Below are 22,447 nucleotides of genomic sequence, written 5' to 3' on the forward strand. Positions count from 1 at the left end.
GAACCTACGTTGTGAGACAGACGAGCATGATGGAGCATCCACTGAGATACTGGATCTCAGAGGTATGACAGGAACAGTGGGCACCGGCTCTAGCCACAGCACTGCAACTGCACATCCCTGAGACATCTGAAAGGCTCCCTGAACGGGACAAGCACTTCAACAGATGTGCCGCTACGTTTAACTAGGTAAAGACAAGGGAGGGTTCACACAGTGAGACACACATTTGACTTCAAGAAACAAAACCCAGGAGTGATGGCACAGACCTACAACCCACCCCAGCATCCAGAAGTGATGGCACAGACCTACCACCCACCCCAGCATCCAGAAGTGATGGCACAGACCTACCACCCACCCCAGCATCCAGGAGTGACGGCACAGACCTACCACCCACCCCAGCATCCAGGAGTGACGGCACAGACCTACCACCCACCCCAGCATCCAGGAGTGACGGCACACACCTACAACCCACCCCAGCATCTGGGTAAAGGTACTTGCTGCCAAGTCTGATGAGCCGAGTTCAATCTCCAGACCCAACTCCTACAAGCTGCTGTCTGACTCCACACCTGTGCTGCGGCCCTCAGTGTGCACACACGAATACACACAGGAAATAAGTAAGTAAGTAAGTAAAGGTGAAGGAAATTAAACCAATCCAAACCACCACCACCACCACCACCCCCCCCCCCACACACACAAAGATTTTCAAGTTTATGCTAGTAAGGTCATTTGTATATAAAACTGCATTTCTAAGTTACTTGCGAAGACTCTCTTCTCCCTCAACCTACACAACTTAATGTCTATACTTGAATAGATCCTCGTCATAGCTATTCAAGTACCATAGACCTGGGCTCTCTCTGAGATAACATACATTAGCACACTGCCTTCTCTCTCTCTCCCGAGGTCAGCATTGTGGTGAGGAGACTCGAAAAAAGACCTCCCCTCTCCTGCCCAACAACACTGCACGAACCTCTTTAGTGGACATAACTCAGACAAGACACCGTGAAGTACTTCAGTCTAACCTCCAACTACCCTCCACCCTCTGCCTGGGTCTCCTGAGGGCTGAGACGACAGGTATGTACCACAGCTGGGTCACCACTCTAAGAGTCGTGCAGTTTCGCTTCCCATTACGCTTCACCTGCGCTGAATCACGCGCACTCTGGTCAAATACTCATGCATCCTGGACCATGCCTCCCATCCTCTGACCTTCCTATTTCCTCTTCCTAGAATACCTTACCCATGTTACCTTTTTCTGTAAAACTTTCAAAAACCAAATTCTCCTTCCTTTGCACCACAAGGGTTCTATATAACATTAATATCAGTTGTATACATGAGTCTCAATGGCTGACCACTGCGTTAAGATAACTTATGCGGGTACTCAGTAAATCTGTTGCATGGAATCAAAAGCCTCACATGCACAAAGCAAGCATTCTACCACTCCACTGATCTATGCCTTCCATTTTAATACTCAATGAATAGATGTGAGCTTTTGATGAGTCACTGAGTGAATAAGATAACCCCATTCTTCTCTGAGATTCTTTTTTGTTTTGTTTTGTTTTTTGGTTTCTCTGTGTAGTTTTGGTGCCTGTCCTGGATCTCACTCTGTAGACCATACTGGCCTCAAACTCACAGAGATCCACCTGGCTCTGCCTCCCGAGTGCTGGGATTAAAGGCGTGCATCACCACCACCTGGCAGCTTTGAGATTCTTACAAAGGAATGACTGCTGTATACACCTACCACAGACAAATCTGAGGTGCCCAATGATCATTGTAGCTCCTTACAAAAATATTTCTGCCAGGAGGAAGTGGCACACACCTTTAATACCAGCACTTGGAGGCAGAGGCAGGTGGATCTCTGTGAGTTCAAGGCTAGCCTGGTCTACAGAGTGAGTTCCAGGACTACACAACACAGGGAGACCCTGTCTCAAAAAGCAAAAACAAAACAAATATTTTTGAGTGGATGATTTAATGTCATCCCTTTCTAAAGGACAGAACATGAGAAGAATCTGGCCAAGCAGTCATAAAAATTGAAATCAAATTGAATTCTAAAGGATAATCTAAATAAGCAGAAACCCCAGAAAGATTACATAATGCTGTATTAACTTTAAATTTTCTCAGTGTTAATGAGAAAGGAACAACAGCTGTGGAGAGACATGGGATAATAGAAAGAAAAAAAAAAAAAAACTACAGAATTAAATCAGCCTGTATACTTTTAAGATGTGCTGACCTCAGAATGGAAACCAGGATACATGTTTCGTTGGAAAAAAAAGGTTTTCCTTTTGTTTCCACAGAAGAAGAAAAACTATAGCTACTATTAATTTTGATAAAGGTTCAATTTGACCAAGAGAGACCTCTTAATTAGAAGAGGTGATAGTTCATCAACCAGCATGACCATTCAATTTAAACTAACTTATACAACAAACAAATGCTTTTCATTTGATCAGATATAACTTGCCAAAAGGGAACCTCCCCAAAGTTAGGGTTGGGGAAGGGTTTTGTTTTTGTCTTTCAGGAGAATGAAGGCTAAGGAATCTGAAGAACACTGGACAAATGAGACATCTGAAGAAAAAGGACAAATCATCCAGAAAAAAATATCCCAAGAAAGAGAGTAAATTGACCTATTGGTATATCACATATCTAACAGGAAAAAATTTTCATAAAATTCCCTAATTGTTAGTTTCTGCTCTTCTCTACAGACACATAATGCAAATGGTCTTTATGTAGTCCCAGTTCAATTAAAAATTAAAACTGGCTTTGGAGCTGGAGTGTGGCTCTCTCCTTTTCTAAACCCAAGCGTTCTTGTTAATTAAAGGAAAATCTCTGCATCAAGTCAGAAGAGCCACCTGATTTGAGACAGAAGAAAAACCAAACTTAAGGGACTATTGCTATTAACCTCATGATCTTTTGGTTTTTACTCTTTAAAACTTTTCTGAGGGCAGGAATTTTATATCAAAATTCATAAGATTAATATATATACTGTAAAATTTGCCATGATATTAAGGGTCATACAGAGTACAAACTAATTCTATAAAAAGGCTTCATTAGCTTCCTGTACATGGTTTTGGGTTTGAGTCTCCCATCAGTTTTCTGCAGTGAACCATGACCATGCCTAATGCAATCTCTGAAGTCTCCAAAAGGATGGTGGGATCCCCCAATAACGATTCCACATAGACTATGATAATACCACCCAAAGATCAGCTTTGAACTGCAAACTGCTCAGGACAATTTCAAGACAGCTAGCTGAGATGATCCTGCCTCACACACTGCTCTAGCCAGGACTTGAGACACGCCCTGCACTTTCCCGTTACGCAGAGACTGGACAACAAACGATACAGTTCCCTCTCCCGGGACTTGACAACTAACCCCAATTTTTTCTTTTCAGGATCCTCTAAAGATGCCTTCACCCCCACAGACAGCAGGAAGTAAATTTAAGAACATGACACCCACATTCCCAAGAGGTGGGGTAGGTGGTTTTTGGTTGATCAATGAGTTATAGATATTTGCCATTGTTTTGGTGGTTGATTACAAGTTGTTATTGGTAATGGTCAGGAAACAAAGCTAAACAAAGGTGATTAAAATCAGGATTCTTGTTTTGAAAAAAAAAAGAAAAAGAAAAAAAGGATAAAGATATGATTTTAAAAAGGTAGATTATTGAATCTACTTTTAAAAAGCAACTACTAGTCTTGGATTGGATTTTATATATTGTATACAAATCATGTTTATTGATACAAAGTTGAGATTATTTTTGTTGAAACATACTGTACATAATTTCTACTCTTGTTCAAGGTATTGTATCTATACGTCTAATTTAACAATGTAATGTAAATTTCTAGTTCTTCAAAGGTACTATTACAACTAATTAAGATATAAAGAAATGCAGGTTGGTAGTCATTACAATCAAACTTATAGTCATGATAGGTATGCTTTCAAGGTCAAATATATTTTAGATAGTCATCAAACTCTTCAGGGATCTGCAGAATATGGCATTTAGGATGTTTTGATAACAGTTGTTTTTTGATGACTGAGACATGTCTGCTCCTGCAAGCACCAATCTACTTCAGAGAAGATAATAAGCATTGAAGAAACTCCATATGGAGTTTACTTTCTTTGTGGCAAAAGTCAGCTACTGGGCAAGAAAATGCCCTTGCCTCAACTGCTGACAGTATGCTGTCCAAATGGAACAAGCAGGACACAAAAGAATAGGCTGCCCATCCTTGCAAAAACAAGGTAGGACAGACCTTCAGAAAAACCCTGCTTCACAGAAATGTCTGTCAGATATGCTAGGCCTGTAGGCCGAAGATGGATGCCCTAACGGTGCATGGGAACCTTGGGTGCCTGTCCAGGCAGCCAACTATTTGTCATTTCTCACATTTTTTGGAAGTCGCTTGCCTTCACTTCTTGTTTACTTAGGTAATAATATTATTCCCTTCTTGGCTCTGAGGGAGTTGAAAAATAGCTATAGGTATAGCTTTCCTTGTTAACAAATTCAGAAAAGAAACTCACTAAAGAGATGTAAAGTTAAAACAAGGGGGGGTTGGGGATTTAGCTCAGTGGTAGAGTGCTTGCCTTGCCTCTCAAGCAAAAGGCCCTGGGTTCGATCTTCAGCTGAGAGAGAGAGAGAGAGAGAGAGAGAGAGAGAGAGAGAGAGAGAGAGAGATGTAAAGTGTGTAAGTTTGAAAGACATCAAAAGATAGTTTTGGGTTGGTAATACAAGTTAGGATAGAAAGTGAATTAGATACAACATTTTGGACTTACCACAATAGGATAGATAATGGAGTAATTTCTCTGAATTTGTCAAATGTTTATGGACTGGACATTGTTAATGTAATTCTTGACTGTATATGTTGTATATAGTTATTGTAATTATTGTATATAGTTTTTCTTATTAGTTATAACCTTCTTTTACTATTTGAGACAAGAGAGAGAGAGAGAGAGAGAGAGAGAGAGAGAGAGAGAGAGAGAGAGAGAAATGTGGTGATAATTTGTTGTACTATACTAAAGCTTGCCTGAAGGTCAGAGGACAGAACTAGCCACAGAATTAGCCATAGAGGTCAGGCAGTGGTGGCACACACCTTTAATTCTAGCACTCGAGAGGCAGAGATTACTCTGGCTCTCTGTGAGTTCAAGGCCACCCTAGACTACATGATATTCATCCAGTCTAAAAGAAACGCAGCCAGACAGTGGTGGCACACACCTTTAATGCCCCCATTTGTGATCTCATGTCTTTACTTCCAGTATTTGGAAAGTACACACACACACCATTAGCCCATCACCGGGAAGGTTGAGACAGGAAGTGATATGGCCGGGTGGAAAGGCCTGAGGAAACAGGAACCTGGGGCCCTTTTGGCTGAGGACTCAGAGGCATTCAGTCTGTGAGGATTTGTGGAGACAGGATCTTCTCTTTCTGGCTGAGGAGCTGGCAGAGAGAAGTGGCTGTGGCTTGTTTCCTCTGATCTTTCAGCATTTACCCCAATGTCTGGGTCTAGGTTTTTATTACAAGACCATTCAGGATTAATGCAAATTTTACTTAGAGGGTTTTATTAGCATTTAAGACTTGATTTCAATACATGTTTTTCTGATTTGTTTAAATTTTTCTTTTTACAGTACCACCATGTTTTATTTTTTCTAATTGGTATAGCCCTTTAATAGGAAGTAAAGAGCAGAGTGGGAGGAAAGACTCCCAGTATTACCACTCATTGGTGATAATATAGGATTAGAGTCCAAAATAAATTGCCCCTATATCATAGAAAAGGAAAACAATTCTCTCTGCTTCAAGTTCTATGCTTCCTGACCCGACAACAGGAACTGTAGAAGCTACCATCTTCCTTCCTCCTCAGCATCTAGAATGTTTACAAATTAATTATTCATTCTAGACATAGGGCTTATCTGTTATTGCATCTTAATTATTTTTGAGGCTTTGAAAAAGATTAGCTTATTAAACATATTTTAATAACCCGAGCAACCTAAAGCCATTTTGGAGATGCATGCACAGCATAATCACCACCCACAGCAGCTGAAAATAAGCAGAGGCACCTCCTGCAGCACCAGAAAGTACAGGAAGCCTTGGCTAAAATCATACAGCTTCTGAATTTTGGAAATATCAGTCTCATTTTTCACCTTCAAGTTATTTCAATACATTTACACAAACTTTTTAGAATCAATTGAGATTTTTCATTCATTTTCCCCACTCAGTGGGTAGGGAAACAGGGTTTCATTCAGGCCAGGCTGGCCTCAAACTCTTCATGTAGCTGAGGCTGGCCTTGAACTCCTGATCCTCCTGCCTCTATCTTCCAACTCTCCAGATGGCAGGTATGGATAATCACATCCACATTTTTGTTTGGTTTTGTTGGGACAGGTTTCTAGCTTTGTATAGCCCTAGGTGGCCTAGAACTGGCTAAGTAGACCAGATTGCCCTTGAACTTGAAGGTGTGTGTGTGTGTGTGTGTGTGTGTGTGTGTGTGTGTGTGTGTGTGTGTGTGTGTGTGTGTGTGTGTCTGTGTGTGTGTGTCTGTGTACAGTATGTACACTGTGTTCATGCAGGTATGCACACCTCTTCATACACACTGAAACCAGATAGGGATGTGAGACATCCTCTCCGATCACTCGCTGCCTTATTTCTCTGAGGCAGGGCTCTCCCCAGATTGCATTCTCTCTGCTAGGCCGGCAGTCAGCAAGTCTTCCCTCATCTGAGGTTACAGGCACATTTGCAGGACCAGGCTGGCTTCTTATGTGGGTGCTAGAAACCAATTCTTACACACAGGCTGAATGAAGGTGCTTTAACCACTGAGCCATCTCAGAGCTCCCAAGCTTAAACATTTTGTTTTTAAAGTCATCTTTTGTCACACACACACTGCCCTCACCGTAACAAAAATTTCATTTCTTTGCTATTTTGTTCCCAGACACGTCTCATGCTTCACTTACTTTGCCTTGAAATAAAAAGTCTACCTAAATGGAGAACTATTCTTTATGATAATTACTATGGCAGCTAACCCCTAAAAATAAATGTTTTCCAGGGCTGAAGAGACAGATCAGCAATTAAGAGCATATACCACTCTTATTTAGTTCCCAGCACAGACATCTAGCAGCTCACAACCACCTGTATGCAACTCCAGCTAGAGCGAGATCTGACATCCCTAGTCTCCATGGATACCTGCACTCAAATACTCATAATACACACTCACATAATTTTTAAAAGTAAGTTTTTTGTTTTTTGTTTTTTTAAGTTTTCCCTTGGTAACTGAGACGCCTTATGAAGAATACTACAAAAACTAACAAAAGCAGCTAGGGATGTCCCTCATCTAGCAATCACTTAGTATGCCTAAAGCTCAGGGTTTGACTCCCTATTGCCTTATTAGTTGGGTGTGGTAACACAAGCCTAATAATCCTAGCACTCAAGAAGTGGAGACAGAAGGATCAGAAGTTCAAAGTCATTCTTGGAGGCATAAGGATTTCAAGACATCCTTGGAGTATATAAGACCTCAAAAAACAAACAAACAAATGCAAAGGGAGAAGTAACAATGAAGGGAGAGGGATAGGGCCTCAGGAAGGCTCACCCTTCTCTGAAGATCTATAGGGAGTTATAGTTAGTGGTTGCAAGAAGACAAACATTTTTCCCAGTATCATGTTTGTAAGCAACTGTTGTAAGTTGCTTCAGCTCTGAATTGAAACCACTGGTTCACAAAAACAAATATATAAATACATGAAAGTAGAAGAGAGATTATTTGCTGGGGATTATTATATGCATGTATAATGGAAATGTCAAAGTCCATTATTATGCATATTTAACACATGCTAATTAAGAACGTCTAATACGGGGCTAGTGGGATGGCTCACTGGCTACTCTTACAGAGGACCCAGGTTTGGTTTCCAGCACCCATTCTGCCATCTGTAGGCCCAGTCCCAGGAGATCTAGCACCCTTTTCTAGCTTCTGCAGTTACCAGATATGCACAAACACAGATTCTGGCAATACACCCATGCATATACACATAAAAATATTTTTTTAAAAATTAGTAAGAAAAGAAAAATTAGTATTAGCTTTGTCTTGTGGGCCGCAAGAATATATCATAGAGATTCAGCTGTGTATTAAAGCTGAACTCTGACCGGCCAAGGGTCTGTCAAAAGGCAAACCATTTATTATGAATATTTGGTGTGACCCAGCCTTTAATATTTCAGCTGTCTTCTGGTATGAAATCCTTGTGTGCCTAGACCAATTGGTAAACAGTTCAGCTCCCCAGACCTACTGAACCTACTAAGTTACTAACTGCCCTACTGAGCATAGGAGAGAAGCTGGCAGGGAGATGCCTAGCTTTGTTTCCTGTGCTAATGAAGCCCAGACCATCCCCTAGCCTTCAGGAGGCCTAGTGGTTCTCCAGAGCACTTTGACTGAGAAAAAGGAGGTTTTTACACATCAAGGTGAGATATAAAACATTCCCATGGGTTGCGGATTTAGCTCAGTGGTAGAGCGCTTGTCTAGTAAGCCCAAGGCCCTGGCTTCGGTCCTCAGCTCAAAAACAAAACAAAACAAACAAACAACAACAACAAAAAAAAAAACATTCCCAGCTACACAGAGAAACCCTGTTTCGGGAGATAAAAAACAAAAAACAAAAAACAAAAACAAACAAACAAACTAAAAACCATTCCTGAAGAGGCAGGGAACTACGTGCCCAAGGAAAGAAAAGGCAGGTATTTTCTAGAGACAGAGAGAGAACAGCATGGAGAAGAGAATGGAAGAACTACGGGTAAGAACTTGGGAGGAACAAACTGAGATGGATGGGGAAGAACTAGATTGAAGGGCTAGAAGAGAGTACCAGAGGAATGAGATGGAAGATGAGGAAGAGCCAGATGGGGAAATACTAGCTGGGTAAGAACAAGCTAAAAAGGCCCTAGGTGAGGCAGAATTAAGACGAGAGAATTAAGATAGAACTTAGAGGGAGCAATAGATAAGTATAGAGAGAAGAATTCAGGCAAGAAAGGAGCTAGGCATGAGACAGAATTGAAGCTGTGTAGATAGGATGTTATGCCAGAGGAATTAAAGCAAGTGGACTATAAAGCTCTTCTATTTCCTGAAAATAGTCCTCATCGTTAGTAGTCCTCTCTCCTGAGCCCCTGGGATGTGTAATATTAAGGCTGGTCCCTCTAATATTATACTTTGGAAGCAAGTTTATGTGAAAATGGGGTTGGAGATTTAGCTCAGTGGTAGAGCGCTTGTCTAACAAGCACAAGGCCCCAGGTTCGATCCTCAGCTTTAAAAAAAAAGTTTATGTGAAAATGATCGGTTCACAAGAAAGAAGCTACATGTACTTTGAGCATGTGTGCTCAAAGAACAGCAAGCTGAAGCCTAATTTTCTACCACCGTGACTTAAGGAGGGAAGCAGTGCTCATTTACATATTCTGAGCTTTTCAAATAGTGGGCAATGTTGACATGAAACTACCAGGGTAAATATTTGTTCCTTTTTTGGTTTATAAATTTCATGATGGTAAAATTCTGTATACAGAGCCACTAATTAAAAAGGAGTCTATTTGCCTTGTAAGATGTTTGAGGTTGTGTGTTTATTCTACATGAATAAAATGGTACACACAAGAAAGGAATAGGAATTAGAGATTTGAACTTGGTTGGTTTGGTTTAACAAATTGCTCTTGGGAATGAAAAGATTTCCTCTGTCAAATCTAAGGGAGGCCTTTCAGAGAACCATCAAGTGAAGACGCAGCAGTAGTCAGAATTACCATGTTTTGACCCCAAAAATGAAAGGAAGACACATGACCAAGAAACAACAAGTCAAACGTCTAAGGAGTGTATTTTAGGGTCACTTTACAGCACCTCGAAGGTCCTCTCACTGTTCCAGGCTGTTTGATATGCCACCCTAGGAACTAGCCAAACAAACCTGATGACCAACCGGCTGTGCTCTCTGCTTCTGTACTGACCTGGAACCCACAGCCCAGGTCTGAACTGGCTTCTTACAACAGCAGCACCAAGCTCTTGCAAGTGTCGTTGGTGGTGCTTCACTTTACACAAGCTCTCACTGTATAGGCCAGGATGGCCTCAGACTCTGAATCCTACTACCTCAGCCTCCTGAGAGGTCGGAGTATAGATGTGTGTCACCATATCTAGCTTGTGTTATGTTTATTTATCCAACATTTATTTACCCCTGTGAAACAAGTATTGCCATTTCCAATTTAACATACAAAATTTTAAATAACTGCAAAAACTTTAACTCACATCTATAGGACATACAGCACCAAAAACACGAAGGCTAATGGCAACTGTGTGCTTCGGGAGCTAATGCTGTCTCCAATCACTCTGGTGGAAGTGCTGGTAATAGGGGAGGCTGTGTACATTTGACAGGCAGGTGGTATATATGGGAAATCTCTGGAAATCTAATGAATTTGTAATGAACCTGAAAACTGTTCTAAACAAACAAGACTGACTTGAAGTCATGCACACACACTACATCTTGAGCAGAGAAGTCACGTCAAAGACAAGCAACATCACTAACTCTACCCTACCAAACACTCTTTACTTGCTGATTACAAAACCGATGCGGAGAGTGACTATGAAGATGGCTGGGAAAAATCACTGAGGACAACACAGGACAGCCAACATCAGTCACCCAGCTATGCTTGTCATTTGCTTCCTTTGGACTACAGAATATCATGACAACAGAGATTTCTTCTACAATAACCCTGTGCGAGGCATCTAATCTTTGAAGGCAACTTGAAAAAACATATTTTAGGCCCTGGGATGTAACTCACTAGCCTGTATGAAACTTTGGGTTTGTTTGATACTCAGTATTACACAAACAAGGCTTAGTAGTACATGCTGTAATTCCATGACACTGAATTTAAGGTCAAACTCTATCTCAAAAATATTAAAAGTTTTATTTAGGGAAACTTGAAACATCAAAAAGGAAAAAAAAAAAGTTGCAAGACTATTTATGACAATCACCCACGTCCTAACTTTTCACTTTTTCTGTCCCTCCTTACATTTGAGATTAAGATGCAAAGACTGTTATCTTAATTAAACCCACTTAATAAACAAGGTCATACACCAATTAGTTGTCCAGCCCCAAACAGCCCTGAAAACATACATACAAATAGCATTATATGGACCTAAAAGGTTATATTTGGGTTGTTATATAACAACCACTGATGAAAAGAGGCCATTTGAAAGAGAGTGGAGAAAAGTTTATGAGAAGGTTCAGAGGGAGGAAAGGGAAGGGACAAATGCTGGAATTAAAACACAATCTCAAAAACTAACAAACGAAAATGAAAGTTTAAAAAAGTCTTCATATCCAAAATGGGTCAGCAAGCTTGGGGCATCTAATATCCATTCCATTATGGAATACAATAATTTTTCAAATTTGCAATTTCCCCAATACAGAGTTGAGTACTTGCTGTATGTGAAATGCATAGGCCCAGGAGTGTTCAGACTCACAAATTTTTTGTTTTGGTGAGGGTTTGGACTGTTTGGATAGATCCCACCATTTTTAGACTTTGGAGCATTTCCAACATTGACTCTTCAGATAAGGATACTCAATCTGTACTACTGTTTATATCCACCCCCAATCTCCTATTTTATTTAGCTGTCATGCCTCTCCATGATTTTAAAAATACAAACCTAGTCATCTTGTCCCCCAATCTTACTTAACTTGCTACTGTGCTCCCCTGTTCCACTCCAATATGGCCACATCAGCTCCTTTCTTCCTCAGACACACTGACCTGCCTACTTGGACCCTGGAAACCTCCCAAATCCTCTTCAAGAAGGACTCACCCTGGGGCTTTCCAGTACATGAAGAAAGCCACACATTCTGATCACTATCGATTCCTTTGGTGTCACCTATCACATCCTGAATGGAATTCTATGAAATCACATGGTCCAGAGTAGAAGCTCAGCGTGTTTAAACATGTGGAGGATAGGATAAGAGGCAGAAGGCAGGAGTGGGAATGGTCACTCAAATGGCTTCGTTATGAAGGACCCATGTGGGCAAGTGTAGTCCGTGAGCTCCCTTCTCTACAGGTCAGGACAGTGTGGCTACACATCAAGTTTACTGTTCACCCATAAGTAAGATGCCAAGATGACTAAGAGCAGGTTTATTAGCATGCTGGAATAAAGGGCTTCAGAAGGCTGGGAAAGAGGTCCTCAATCCTAAAGAGAAAACCTGGAGTTACACAGATAGGCCAGATCTGGTCAGAAAACACAACTGGACGCTGATCTTTGTGGTCTTGACTGCCTCCAGGAGTCAACTTCCTCTTAGGTCAGTGGGGATCATACCTACCCACCGCCCACTTTGGCTCATCTGAGAGGACAGGATGTCCTAACAAAGTCAGTGGGTGGCAGTTATTTTAGAAAGGACAACAACAGGCTCCTGAGATGTGAGGAGGAAGCAAATCAGGCACACAGATAAACACTGGGAACTTCTCTTCTATGTTACTAACCCAAGTGACAAGTCCAGACTGTGCTCCCTTCCCATTCTCTATCAGCTAGTGTGGACTCTGAGAGCAGCTCACAATATACAAGTTGAACATCCATAGTCTTTAAAGAGGACAAATGCTGCTTTTGGGGGGCACAAGTGCTCCACCATCATCACAGCAGTTGCAACACAAGCTACATGGCCAGCTGTGAGAATTCTGCACAAGCACTGGCTTAGCACATGACCAAGCAGACCCTTCCAACCCTGAGATCTGCAGCTACTTTAAAAACTAAATTAAGCACATATACTAAAATTGGATACAGAGGTTAGCATGGCCCCTGAACAAGGAGGACATATAAATTCGTGAAGCACTCCATATTTTGGGGGCCCAGTGCAAGGCTGTGTGTGTGTAGACAGGTATGACCGCACTGCACAGGGGTGCTATGCTATGGAGCTCACCCACGAGGACTACATGGAGGGCATCTTAGAGATAGAGGCCAAGAAGAAAGCCAACCTGCAGTACTACGCCTAGGAGTATCTTTAGTCTGCCCACTGGTCTGTGGGCTAAAGTTGATGGGAAAAGGTGTATTCTGCTTCTTGGGGGTGAGGGGACCGAATTAAATTGGGGCTGGAAAGATGGCTCTCAGTAGTTATGGGCACTTGCTGCTCTTGCAAAGGACCCAAGTTCAGTTCCCAGCATCCACCTGAAGGCTAGCAACTGCCTGTAATACCAGCTTCAAGAGAAGAGATACATGAACACTCTCTTCTGACCTCCATAGGCACCAGGTACACATGTGGTTTTGTGTGTGTGTGTGTGTGTGTGTGTGTGCATGTAGGCAAAACAGTCATACACATACAATAAAATGAAACTTTAAAAATTGAATTAAATATGTCTTAAGTACCCACAAAGCATATTGGTAGACAGTGTGGACAACAGATTTTCTTTTAAGGATCAGACAGTTTCTAGTGCCAAGGAACTTACAATCAGCCTAAAAAGTCAAGGTCCACTAAACTGGAGTCACAAACTGGACCAATGAGCAACACAGACAATAAAGAACATGATGCTACAGCAGCTCAGGAGAAGAGAAAGTATTGGAGGCTCAGAGACTCCCAAAGCCAGGATACAAAGCTTCGCTAGGACACGAAGGCCGGCCTGAGAACTGTGGCCCTAGCTAACATTGGTATCAGTTTCTCCAGAACAGTGAGTTTGGTGTGGGCCATGCATTGGCACCTGCAGGACATCTTAATGACACACAGCACAGGTTCCAGAACATGGGGTTACTTGCAAACACAGTACAGCAAGGAAAAGAATAAAGAAGCTTCTTTGGGTGAAGGGAAAGACAGTCCCAGTCCTTAGAGGGCAAAGGGTGACTAAGCACAGAAAAAAGCCTGCACCAGTGAAAGGCACACTAGTGGGACACGATCACACGGGAGTCCACTTGTTCGGTATGTTCAAAGCTGAACTTTCACCCTCAAGTCAAAACACCGGCCCTGAGGGCTGGGAAACGCAGTACCTCGGGGTAGGATGGTTGCCTAGCATGCATGATACCTTGGTTCCATTCCCGGCCAAAGAGAAAAAGAAACTCACAGAAAAGAAATAGCAACTGAAATTGCCTTTTTCAACAAACAACTGATCTTAAACAAAATGAAAACTCTCAAATGGATCCATTTGAAATTGGCTGTTATCAGATGGGGAGACACACCACCATGTCTCAGAAGATACTGTTTTCATTCATCCTAATTAAGACATGGAGAAGACAAATCAAAACATTATCCAACTCTAACATTCTGCTCTTGGGAATTTCAATTTTAGGCCTCATGTTAAAAATCTCTGTACATTAACTCTGACAGCATATCAGAAAACATGACATATGTCTCCTGATCACCCTAAATACAACCTCCAAAAACCATCCAAGTTTGACAAGAACGTGTCTGGCTGTTTCTAAATAAGCCAGTAAATAACACAACAACTTGTTCATACAAGAGAGGTGGCCAAAAAGTCCTTTTCTTCATGGGGGATGGGGCTTAAGTGGCAAAATAATCAGACACATAAGGGCAGGCTGTAAAAGGGACTAAAAATATATATGGTATGTCATTAGCCTTATTAATAGGACCTAATAGATCAGACCTCTCAGATGAGGGTAAAAGGACCAGGAGTTTCAGGAGTTCAAGGTCAGAATGGGTTAATGAAAACATACCTCCAAAAACAGGAAAAATTACATTTAAAATAGAAAATAGTCATAGTAATTTTTGCACAACCCAGAATGCTCACTGGCTACATTGGCTATATTCTTTGACTATAGCTGTGCAAAGAATATGAGTATAGATAAATCTGGAAGGAAATAAGCAAAGTTAAATATGTGGTGATAAGAAAAAGGGTTAGTGAGACCCTAGACGGTGTTGGACACATTAGCGCTTCAGGAATGGCTCGGTGGGTAAGCGTATTTGTCCTCCAAGCAGGAAGGTATGAACTTCACCCATGTAAAGCCGGGCATGGCCATGCTAGTGTGTGGCTGTCATCTCAAGGTTCCTACAGTGAGATGGAAGGTGGAGATGGGACACTACCCAGAAGCTTTGCTGGCTAGCAAGCCTGGTGTACAAAGCAGTTCACAAGAGACTCTGTCTCAAACAAGGTGGAAGGTGAGAACCAACACCTGAGGTTGTCTCTGACGCGCGCGCGCGCGCACACGCACACACACACACACACACACACACACACACACACACACTTCTTATGTGTTATACTGTTTCCACCGTGAGTAAGATTAGCATGGACATCGATTCTGAAGCCCTGAAGGAGAGATTAGTTTGATTCTAACAATGTGGACAAGAAGGAAGTCTAGTGTTCACATAGCAGCAGAGAAGTAAGAAATGTAAGCCTTGGACTCTGAGAGCCCTGAACTCCATGTGCTCGGCCCAAATTAGCATGAGATACTGGACAGCCACTGAGCCACCTAGGGAGATGTTTTCTTGCCTTTAAAGCAGAGCTAGCAAGACCTACCTCAAAGTTATGAGAATACAATAAAAAAGCATGTGCAAGAGACCAATTCCACTGCCCAGAAGAATATGCGCTTCATAAATACATGCAGACAGGATCATGACTAGCAGATACATCTGAAGGAAAGAAAAGGTAGACTTCCAATCCAAGGCACAATCCTAGGGCACAAGATATGATGAATAGATGAAAGTTCTCTTCAAACACCATGGAGTGTTTTCTCTCTGACAACAACCAGGCCACTTCATTTTCTATGTGGTCACCTACACTACATTCTAAACAACCAAATGGATCAATTCCAGAAAATTCTCCTAGAAGGGCAGTCAGGCATACAATTTCAGTAGTAGTTAATAGTAATAGTAATAATAATAATAATAATAATAATAAATATTATCCCCTTACTTTAAAAGTGAGATTTCCCAGCCAGTAATAACAACAACAACAACAATAATAATAATAATAATAAATATTATCCCCTTATTTTAAAAGTGAGATTTCCCAGGCAGTAGGGGGCTGAGGCAGGAGCATCTCTAGTTTGAGGCCAGTCTGTCTATAAGGTAAGACCTTGTTTCAAAGGGGAAGAAGGAAGGAAGAGGGAAAGGAAAAGAAAGGGGGAAAACAGCAGCCGCAGCCGCAGCCGCAGCCGCAGCCGCCTCCTGAAATAGCTTCCAGACTGAGCAGACTCCATATAAAAGTGACAGACTGCAAGCAGAACAGCCCTAAAGCCCAAAGCTCTACAGCTAGAATTTGCAAACAGATGGTAACAGTAAGGCAAGCTTTGAGTTCTAGAATAGTTGATAATAAACTTAAAATAAAAACAATTCCGTTATTCCACCATGATCTTCAACAGACTGCCATAAAATTAGGACGCTTCTGCCATCAAATACTATGAAAGCATATTGTCTTCAACTTACTACATTAGGTAAAAATGTAATTTTCTAGGACTTGGCCAAATAATAAATCAATTTTAATTATTCAGTGTATTGAAGAAAAGTTTCTTGTTTTGTTTTGTTTTCTGTTGTTCATCCACTCCCATGAGAACACGAAACAGTGTCGGAAGGGTTAGACGCTTTCAGCACTGCTTTGTTGGATACCTGGATAACAATGACACCCTTTCAGACTCCCCAAACCAAGCCACCCCAGCAGCTGCTGACGCCCACCTGGTCTGCAGACCTCAGTGGACAACAAAAGGTTACCTTAATTCAGTAAGATAATCGGCACACATTTCCCCACCACCCCAAGTATTAGCATCTGCAAGGCGGCAGAGCCAAATGCCTATGAAACAACTGGCAATATGAAGACATGTCCTCATGCCCCTTGTGTCAACCAAACTTCCCTTAGCAACAGCTAAAAAGAAGTTGAACTTAAAAAAAAAAAAAAAAAAAAAAAAAACAACAACAACAACCCTCAAGATACTATGATCCAAGAACTTGTTAGTAAGTTATTTTGAGTGCCACTGAGGTTTACAGGCCAGATGGGAGATATGTTTTATTCAATTGAGTCTTGTACGGGGATAACAAACTCAAGGCAGACACGATCTGGATCTCGTTATTGTTCAAGGGCCTTCTTTCCAAGTAACAACAGGAACTCAGTTCATGCGTGTGCATGTACGAGTGAGTGAGTGTGAGTGTATGTGTGTGTGTCCACAAGAACAACTTCAAAGCAAGAGGCCAGTAACAATGTAGGCTGCAACATGGCATCTCTACACCCAAACACCACGCAGCTAAACATAGTAACCAAAATTCCCCAACAATGACAATGCTTCAGTGCAGAACAAGACTGATAAGGCAGAGCACTACAAACTGAGTTCAGCAGAGAAACTGTCTTTCCTAACATTACACTCAGACCTGATGCAATGTGTCCCCAAGTGTGAGATTTTGTCACTGGATGAAAAGGTTGCTTCCTCTTCATACTGTCCAATGAAGTCAAGGAGGGAACTCTCAGTCTGGTATTAGTATGTCTTGAACATCTCTTTACTGCTTGCTAATCTTTGAGAGCAGGATTTAGACTCAGAGTCTTGGCAGACAATACTCAATTATAATTCAATAAACTATTTTAAATAATAACGTTCACAATTATCTTCTATTTATGGCAAAGAATGCTACTTATAACAAGAATATACTCATCTTTTATAGGTAAAGACAGTGAGGCGATTTAATTTCTTTATTATGTGTGTCTGCATGTGTGGAAGTTGGAAGATAACATGCAGGGGTCAGTTCTGCTCTTCTCACATCATGTGGATTCCAGGTACTAAATCCTTCCTCAAGCTTGGTAGCAAGTGCCTTTTTACCTGCTGATCAATATCACCAGCCCCAATTTAATTTTTAAATGCATATTCTAGCTATATCTACTTTCCAAAGTGTAGAAAAACTGTCAACCCTGCAGAACATTTGTAATAGAGCAAACAATCCTATACCTTTCACTAGGCTCACCGGTTATTCACATTTCTGCTTCTTATCATATATTCACACCCATATTACATTCACACTCATTCTTTATTCATGTTGTAATGTTTGTTGGGCCACTGGAATGTTCACTTCAGACATGGCAACACTTCAGCCTGAAACACTTGAGGAGGCATCTCCTAAAATGCCATCAGCATCCTGCAGAGCATTACCATTACAGCCATCACCTTCCCTCAGTATCTGGTCCAAGTTCACATGGACACAATATCACCCATATATATACATGGCTCAGGGGTTAAGGATGCATTTGGAAGCTACCCCAGTTCAGTCACCAGTGCACATGTGGAGCAGCTAACAAATGCCTGTAACTCTAGCTCTACAGGATCTATGCCTTTGGTCTTTGTAGGACCCTATATACACATACATACACACAACTAAAATCAAATAAGTTTAGCCCTGCATGCTTGCACTCCCTTTAATCCCAGCAGAGATTGATCTCTTTGAGCAAGGCCAGCCTGGTCCACACAGAGTTTCAGGCCATACAGGGCTACATAGTAAGACCTTGTCCCCAAAACTTAAATAATTAAATAAAATTTAAAAACCTAAAGCCATTAGAATAAATGGGGGGGGGGCGAAGAAGAGGAAATGGAAGGTCTGACTTATAATAATAATTTAAAAAAGAAAGAAAGAAAACAAACCTAGGAATTAGTTTAGTAGCACTCGCTAAAGCATGCCAGTACACACTACCCACACAGCCACATTCTCAGACTCCGCCCACAAGGATGATGGTACTGGCTAGCTGCCTGACATACAGGGCAAGATGACACCACATGTGGGGTTTGCTTCAAAATAATGCAGTAAGAGCAGAAGATGAAGCCAAAGATTTTATCCTTGACAATGGGCAACAGAGCTCTTGATGTTTACAAGAAGACACTAATTGCAAACATAAAAGAGAAGGAAAGCTTCTCTCCCCTGTATTCAACATTAGACTGGCTCTCATCAAAGAGGGCATGCTATCACTGACAGTAGCATGTCCATCTCTCGGGGCTATGGGGGAATAAAACAGTAATAAAGGAGCATGGCTGACCAGGAAGTAAAACACACTCTGAAGCTACAGCAGCTGGAACCCTGTGGTACGGGTGCATGCACTGACAGCTCAGGGACCTGAAACACGAAGTCTAAAGGTAAACTCAAACAGACAGGCCTAGTTGATGACGAAGACGGCACTTCATGTACAGAAGAGCAGAGACCGTGCGATGACTGGTGACAGGAGAGCCGGGCTGCCGTCTGAGAAGGTAACAAAGTAAAACTGGATCCCCACCTCAGGCCTTAGAGTAAAGTGAAAACAGAAAACACTGGAAGAAAGTAAGTGCAATTTGTTTTTCTTGTTATCTTGCAAAACAGGCCAATGCACAAAATGAAGCTTAGAAGCCATAAAAGAGATGTGATTGTTCTTCAGCAGAGAAATAAACTTAAACTATGTATGCCCTCTCACTTGGCCACTGAACTTAGGGATGCATCCTACAGATGTGTGAAGTGTTCAGAATATTCACATAAAGGACAGAAAAAAGCATCAACCCACTAGAGTATGTTATTAAAAAGAACATACATTGCTTTATATGATTTGTCTGGCCTCTACTATCACATGCTCCATTAAACACACATGAAAAGCTCCCTCCCCCCTCTTGGAAAACCATGGACGTACAGAGTATCTTTGTGAAATCAGATAAGGGATTGGTTGATATCGCTTGCCTCTGGGGAGAATGACCAGCTGGCTAAGACAAAGATGGCTTACTTCTTAGTATCCATCTGTCCATTAGTTACTAATAGTTAGTGGGATTTTTTGGTCTTGGGGTTTCTCTGTGTAGCCCTGGCTGTCCTGGAACTCGCTCCAAAGACCAGGCTGGCCTCAAACTCACAGAGCTCCATCTGCCTCTGCCCCAAGTCCTGGGATTAAAGGTGTGTGCCAAAGGCACCTGGCTTCTGTTAGTAGTTCTGAAACACATCATCTGATGAGCAGGTTGTATGTTGTGGAGGGAAGGGAGAAAACTCGAGGTTTCATGCTAAGGAAGCACTGCCTCTAAGCTATTTATACTCAGCCCCTCAAAATAAAATTCTGAAGCACCAATTTCTTAAAAAAAAAAAAAAAAAAAAATTAGTGGGGGGTGGGGGGTGGGGGGGGGGTGGGGGGGGGGGGGGGGGTGAGGGGTGGCGCCTGTCTTTAATCCCAGCACTTCCGAGGCAGAGGCGGGTAGATCTCTGTGAGTTCGAGGCCAGCCTGGGCTACAGACTGAGTTCCAGGACAGGATCCAAACCTACACAGAGAAACCCTGTCTCAAAAAACCAAAAAAGAAAAAAAAAATTAAAAAGAGCTGGGTATGGTGTTGTACACCTATGATCCCAGGTACCTTAGGAAGTACAGGAGGACCTGGAATTCAAGGTCAGTCTCAGCTCTATGAAGGTAGCCTGGACAGCATTAAACTGTCTCCAAATAACTAATAACTAAATAACAAATAACTAAAGAAAAAAAATCAATGAAAATGTTGAACTTTGTTAGACATACCAATTGTAACAAACAAATTGTTTTAAATTATAAGCACCGAATTATTAACTTTCTAAATTCAGATTTCTTCCCCCCCCCTTTTATTAAAATAATTTTATTTAACTTTATTTTATGTGCGTTGATATGAAGATGTCAGATCCCCAGGAACTGGAGTTAAAGACAGTTGTGAGCTGCCATGTGGGTGCCAGGTCCTCTGGGAGAGCAGCCAGTGCTCTTAACCACTGGGCCATCTCTCCATCCCCTTCTTTCCCCTTTTGTGCGCGCGTGTATGTAGGGGGTGATACCTGAGAATGGACCCAGGGATCTGTGCATGTTTGGCAAGTACTCAATCACTCAGATCTTTTTTATTTTACAGAGTATCAGAGGCTACAGAGATGGTTTACTTTTTTGTTGTTGTTGTTGTTTTTTGTTTTTCGAGACAGGGTTTCTCTGTGTAGCTTTGCGCCTTTTCTGGAACTCACTTGGTAGCCCAGGCTGGCCTTGAACTCACAGAGAATCTGCCTCCCAAGTGCTGGGATTAAAGGCAAGTGCCACCACCACCCAGTTTGAGATGGTTTACTTTTTAAGAACACTCTTTCAGAGTCCATTCCCAGGTATCCTCAATGTGTGGCTCACAATCACCCCTAACTATAAGCCTCCATAGGAAGCCAACACCTCTGGTTCCTGTGCACTCCTGTACACATGTGCATACACGCACATACACACACAAATGAAGTTGATACCCCTGCCTCAACCCCTAAGTAGCTGAGACTATAGGCCTATATACCACATGGCGCAACTATAACTCAGATTTTTTAAAGATTTATTTTGTGTGTATCAGTCTTTTGCCTGCACGAATATCTGGTACCTGCAGAGGTCAGAAGAAAGCTCCAGGACCCCCCTGCTCCCCGACACTGGAGTTACCCAGTAGGTACAAGAAACCTAACCCTGGTCCTCCACAAGAGCAACAAGTACTTTTAACTTCTGAGCCATCTCTCCACCCTACTAGAACTCAGATATTTTAAAAGAGGATTTTGAAGCCAATAAGGCCTAGCTTATTGGGTTTATTTTTTTTGTTTTGTTTTGTTTTGTTTTGTTTTGTTTTTTAACAAGATTTCATTTAGCCCAGGCTAGCCTTAAACCCATTTTATAACAGAAACTAACCATCAATTCCCCATCTTCCTGACTCTACTTCCCTCTACACAGTATTATGGCCACAGAAATTTGGAGCCAGGAGCTCAGTGACAAAGAAAGTGACGCCTTGCCAGGCGGTGGTGTCACACGCCTGTAATCCCAGCACTCAGGAGGCAGAGACAGGCGAATCTTTATGAGTTCGAGGCCAGCCTGGTCTACAGAGTGAGATCCAGGACAGGTGCAAAGCTACACAGAGAAACCCTGTCTCGGAAAACAGAAAGAAAGGAAGGAGGGGGGGAGGAAGGGAGGAAAGAAGGAAGGAAGGAAAGAAAAAGAAGGAAAGAAGATAAGGAAGGAAGGAAGGAAGGAAGGAAGGAAGGAAGGAAGGAAGGAAGTGACGCCTGGCCTCCATCTGCCCAGGCGTCAGCTCTCTACACCGTTGTTGAGTTTGCCCAGCGATCCACAGATCCCTGATGTGGGAAGTCTACGTTGGTTTTAAAGAATCTATGGCACATAAGAAAATCCTAAACACAGACAGGAAAGATGACTCAGCACTTCAGAACACTTGCTGCTCTTGCAGAAAACCCACGTTCAGGTCCCAGCACCCACATCCAGAGGCTCACAGCTGCTGGTAACTCTAGCTGGAGGAATCTGAAAAGGAAATGGTTCAACAGTTACAGACACATGCTGCTCTTGCAGAGGTCCTGGGCTCAGTTCCTAGCACCCACAAACATCTGTAATTCCAGTTCCACTGATCCAATACTCTCTCTCTTTTGGCCTGTATGGGCATGCACGTGTACACTTAGATATGCAAGCAGAACATTAATGTACATAAAATAAAAATAAAATAAATGTAAAAGATGGATCAGCAGATAAAAAGTGCTTGCCATGCAAACCTGATGACCTGAGTTTGATCCCCAGAACCCACAGTGGAGATGACTGACCCCTAAAAGTTGTACTCTGACCTCT

General features: G+C 42.0%; 1 protein-coding gene and 1 pseudogene across 6 annotated transcripts in view; one reads left to right on the forward strand and one right to left on the reverse strand.

Annotated features, from left to right (window-relative positions):
• Positions 1 to 22,447, reverse strand: part of Kat6b (lysine acetyltransferase 6B) — a 180,341-nt gene that overhangs the window by 127,974 nt on the left and 29,920 nt on the right. The window lies entirely within an intron of this gene.
• Positions 12,689 to 12,785, forward strand: LOC118591656 (annotated as a pseudogene).

This window comes from Onychomys torridus, chromosome 9 (assembly GCF_903995425.1).
Source record: "Onychomys torridus chromosome 9, mOncTor1.1, whole genome shotgun sequence".
Lineage (NCBI taxonomy): Eukaryota > Metazoa > Chordata > Mammalia > Rodentia > Cricetidae > Onychomys > Onychomys torridus.